Source organism: Penaeus chinensis, chromosome 37 (genome assembly GCF_019202785.1).
Source record: "Penaeus chinensis breed Huanghai No. 1 chromosome 37, ASM1920278v2, whole genome shotgun sequence".
In the NCBI taxonomy this organism is placed as follows: domain Eukaryota; kingdom Metazoa; phylum Arthropoda; class Malacostraca; order Decapoda; family Penaeidae; genus Penaeus; species Penaeus chinensis.
Genome location: NC_061855.1, coordinates 16,472,778 through 16,478,569, shown reverse-complemented (window position 1 = coordinate 16,478,569; position 5,792 = coordinate 16,472,778). Strand labels below are relative to the sequence as shown.

At 35.7% G+C, this 5,792-nt stretch overlaps 1 protein-coding gene across 1 annotated transcript in view; it reads left to right on the top strand.

Annotated features, from left to right (window-relative positions):
- The first annotated feature begins 4,756 nt into the window (after positions 1-4,756).
- The window catches only part of LOC125045261, a 9,528-nt gene continuing 8,492 nt past the window's right edge, over positions 4,757-5,792 (top strand). The window contains exon 1 of the mRNA XM_047642466.1: positions 4,757-4,900. The gene's annotated coding sequence lies outside the window, so the exon portion shown is untranslated. The remainder of the gene's footprint in view (positions 4,901-5,792) is intronic.

Genomic DNA, 5,792 nt, shown 5'->3' with positions numbered 1-5,792 from the left:
TATATATATATATATATATATATATATAATGTGTTTGTGTAACTACAAAGTAGTAAAAAACAGAACCGGTCTTTTGTCAGACCTGAAGATGGAATCCAGGAGGATTTCAACAAATCTAGTATGCGCATTGTTGGTTTTCTACCATAGTATCAACGTGGAGAGTTGTACCATTCATATACAAATAAATAAACATATATATACATATATGTATACAAAAAAATATATATATGTATAATATATATAGATATATATAATATGTATAATATATATAGATATATATATATAATATGTATATATATAAATGTGCATATATTTCTATATATATATATTTCTATATATTTATGTGTATATATATAATATCTATATATATAAATGTGCATATATTTCTATATATATATTTCTATATATTTATGTGTATATATATAATATCTATATATATAAATGTGCATATATTTCTATATATATATTTCTATATATTTATGTGTATAGATTTATATATGCGTGTGTGTATATATATATATATATATATATATATATATATATATATATATATAGATGGTGAGAGTGATCAAGCCTTAGGTACCTGCTGTTCTTGGCAACACAAAGGTATAAAACCCTAAGAAGTAGACTGAATGCCCTGTCTTCTTGATCGTGACAATGTCATTGTTCCTAGGAGTCCCATGCCTCATTCATTGTCGTGAATGATGCATGGTACTCTTAGGAAACCATCGATGTTCTACTGTAGAATGTTTAGATAGCGCATAGGTCCCGTGACTACCATCAGCACTGTAATAGTGACTTTGTATATATCCTCACTACCCCTGTGGCTGTTGGGAAAATTTGAGCCCCAACTATAGCTTCCCCTCGTTGGACTCCATGGTGGGTGGGGGGTGAGGAAATGAAGATTTCTAATTTGTATTTCTGCAAATTTACAAGGAACTTGCTCTCTCCCTGACGACCTTCGCAATCCCCTGGACAATCCCTCTGGAACATCACATATTGTCACTCTGGAACCTTACCAGATTCCAAAAGGCAAGAATGGGAATCGTAATGGTTCCCAACCATTTAGAAAAATGAGATCGACCACAGATGTACTTGTATAGATGGAAACTACAACACAGCGACGTCATATGTTAGCAGTCTTCTTTGACCTTGAAAAGGCTTATGATACTACTTGGAAGCATGGCAGGAGCATTGCCTACCTTCATACAAAGCTTCCTTGCTAACAGGAAGTTTAGAGTGAGGGTGGAAAACAGCTTCTCTAACCTGGAAGATCAGCTGAAAGGGGTCCCACAAGGGAGTGTCTTAAGTGTGACCCTGTTTGCCATTGCTATAAATGACATCGTAAAGGTCGTTCCAAATGCTGTCTCATGTAGTCTGTATGTGGATGGCTTTAAACTGTACTGTTCAGGAGGAAACTTACAGGATGTGCAAGGACACATGCAGACAGCAATAAATCAGGTTGTGCAATGGGCAACATACCATGGGTTCAAATTTTCTCCAAGCAAGACCATGGCTATGCATTTCCACAAACGAGGAAAGTTCCATCCTGGTGCCTCACACACACACACATTCACCCCGAATTTATGTTCTGCCCCCTGTAGTTTTTGGTGAATTTTGTTACATGTAGATGGCTCCACATGTGCTCAGCCGGCAAGGAGTCTATCAGTAGGCCCTAGTTACCGATCCTGATTTCCCCATTCCTTGAATTGGCGGGGAAAATAATACCATTGCTATCGATACTGTTATTATTGTTACTGATGTTATGATTTTTAATTTGTCATTAAAATATTTTAGACAATGAAATTATACAAAATACGCTTTTTTAAAGTGAAAGAAAAGGGTAAACACGTAAGATATGTAGTTTCTAATAAATGGCTATTTGGTGATTAAGAACTTGTAGAGCCATCTAAGTGTAAATACAATAAATAAACGTGTATTACAGTGGGCATGGCATGTATACTTGCCACATGGGGCGAATGGGTTAAAGGTGAAATCTACAAAAGCGCATAGTATTTTGCGGGTTCTTTCACACATATCTTGGGGTGCAGACCACATAACGCTTCTGCGGCTTTACTGAGCACTTATTCGTAGTAACCTTGACTATGGATGTGAGGCTTATTCATCTGCAACTTCCTCTGTTCTCCGGATGTTGGACTCGGTTCATAATGAAGCTCTGAGAATCTGTATAGGGGCTTTCAGGTCTTCACCTGTGGAGTCCCTGTATGCTGAGAGTAGAGTACCACCGCTTTCATTCCGGGATCTCCTACATCCAGATTGGTTTTCAACCCCCTTGAGGATAGCTGATCCTATGGTAGGAGAATGAGGAATCTTGTGGAAGATCTTAATTTAAATATCACAAAGGTTCTGGCTGTTGGAACTTCCCAAGTCCCCCCTTGGACTAATCAAGTCGAGCTGGATTTGGTCGGAATCGGGAAAGGAGAGAGATCCGAAGCAGAAGTCAGAGAGCGATTTCTTCAACACACTTCTAGGTACCAAGGATCATATGCAATATATACAGATTGTTCGAAATCTGAATATGGTGTGGGCTTTGCAGCAGTGAGCAGAAGGAAGACTGCATTTGGTAGTCTTTCTCGATCAGCCTCGATTTTCACTGCAGAGTTACATGCCATCCTTGCAGCAGTCAAGATGAGTAGAGATCTTACAAACCATTCCGTTGTAATATATTGTGACTCTCGCAGTGCCTTGCAAGCAATCAAGAGCTTAAACTCATCACATCCAGTGGTGAGGGAGATTAAAGATTGGCTTGCACTGATGTCAGCACGTAAAAAGATAACTCTTGTGTTGGGTGCCAGCGCATGTTGGTATCAGTGAGAATGAGCGAGCTGCTTGGAAGGTCGAGGCAGCTGCCACTCAGCCCTGTGATGCTCGTTTTCCTCTCCCACACAATGACTTGAAACCCAGCATCAGGAGTTGTCTTCGTGATAAATGGAGGGAACAATGGAGGCATACCTCTAGAAATAAACTGCGAGAGATTAGAGATGACCTTGGCAGTTGGGTGATCAGTATCCATCCCAACCGACAAGTAGAAGTTGTAATAATAAGGCTGAGAATTGGGCACACAAGACTGACTCATGGACCGATGATGGCTAAAAGTGAAGCATGCTGTGAGGAATGCCAAGAGCCATTAACGTCCGCACATGTAATGGAAAGATGTGCAACATTCTCAGATCAAAGAGGAAGGTACTTGTCTTCCCCATATACACTGAAAAATGTATTGGAGGAGGACTGTGGCATAGAAGGTCTTATTAGTTTCCTTAGGGAAACTAATATTTTCAATAAAATGTAATTATGCTTAAAGTTTATGCAATAGTTTTTAGACATTTAGAGCATAATATTTATGCTTCGATTTTTAATATAATATTTATTGTTATTTATTGACATTGATAGATATTTAACGTTTTAAATATTTTAATATTTCAGTCTAACAAGGTGTTCGCCGCTAATGACCTTAGCTGTTGACGCGGCAGATAAATTTAAATAATCAATCAATCAATCTTCCTACTGAAATTACACAGGATACCACAGTCTAATGCTAAATGCGAGTTTGTCATGAGTGATTTCAGCAATAATGGACGCAAATCTGCCGGCGGGGTGCTCCAAAATATATCTTTGTGACAGACTGATGAACGGTAAATTACATTTGCCAAACTACGAAAGAATTTTTGAATTCAGCATTTTTTCCCTTATGCATTTGTAGAAGACGAAGCGTTTACTTCAGTCTTAAGAGTTACGCTCTCAAAAAAAGCTAACACAGGAAAGGTATTTAATTATCAATTATCTAGAGCTCATATAACTGCGGAGATCATTACATCATTACTCAGTAGTGATAAACTGTAGATGTTATCACTAAGCTTTGTCTTATCATATCGCACATCCGGGACATAACAATCGTAAATTCCTTCCAAATATATGTTATCATATGGGAGGGTTGTATTTGTTGGGTAAGCATTATACATATACATAAACATGTATATACATATACATATATATATATATTATATATAATATATATGCATACATATTCGTATATATGCATATATGTGTATATATACACATATATGTATGCATATATATATATATATATATATATATATATATATATATATAAGTGTGAGTGTGTGTGTGTGTGTATGCTTATATATATATATATATATATATATATATATATATATATATATATAGATAGATAGATAGAGATATATGCATACATATTATATATATAATATGTAATATATGTATATATACATATACATACATGCTATGTATGTATATATATATATATATATATATATATATATATATATATATACATAGCATGTATGTATATACATATCTATATAATGCATACATACATAAATGTGATATATATATATATAATTGCATATACATATACAATTATATACAGACAGACACACACACACACACACACACACACACACACACACACACACACACACACACACACACACACACACACACACACACACAAGTATACACATTTTCGGAAGTTTCTGATGTAGTTCACTTTCTAGGAAATATAAATGCTCCGAGTTATATTTACGGCTAGCAACAACAAGCGCTTACAGTGTGTGTTGTAGGATCACAGTAATTCTATTCACCACTTGATCTCAAAAGCAGGGATACGCCATGTACAATGCATAACACGCTTAAACATTCTCACTAACAGGGAAACAGATATCATGGCAGCGAAAAATGGCAGCCCGAATCGTGGTGCAACAAGCAGCCGCGCACCGTCATTGCTCTCTATCAACTCCTCAGTCGGACGGAGGCAGCGGCGAGGAGGACATCCGCAAACGGCAGCTCCTAGCCGCTGGAAGCTGTACGGTTACTTATTAATTTCTTCATGTTAGACAAGGTCAGTGTTGCAGTTTGGACTTTGGCCTGTGTTTGATGGTCTTCGTCGAACAACAAATATATACCTGTGCTTGTGGACACATGCGCGCGCGCGTATTCATGAACATGCACACACTATTATGTGTGCAAGTATGCGCGCGCGTGAATGGTAAAACAATTCCGCGTTGATACTTAGGTAAACAGAAACAAAACAAAAAAACATAATGCAAACACTAGATTTATTGAGAAAGAGACTACATTTTCGAAATCCACCTGGATTCTAATCTTCAGGTCTGGAGGATAGGGAGATGAGGGGGTAAAAAAAGGAGAGGCAACAGGGTAACACGGGGCATGTGAGGATAGACGAACGGAAGCGAAAGGAGGTCAGGTCAGGTCGGAGGATCGGGCGGATTATGCGCATGGTGGCCAGCATAAAGGAGAAGGCGGAGGATGAGGAAACGAGGAGGCTCTAGGCAGGAGAAAAGCCGCGGTTCCAGTTGAAATTAGGCGGAAGCAGCTATATTTATATATATTTATATATATATATTTATATATATAAATATATATATATATACATATGTATACATACCCATATATATATACACATATATACACACATATATATATACATATATATATATAAATATAAATATATACATATATATATATATATATATATATATATATATATATATATATATATATATATATACATATATATACATATTTGATATACATATACATATATATACATATTTGATATACATATACATATATATACATATTTGATATACATATACATATATGTATATATTTAAATATATATGTTTGTGTATGTATATGCATATACTATATATGCATATATTATATATATATATATATATATATATATATATATATATATATTATATTAT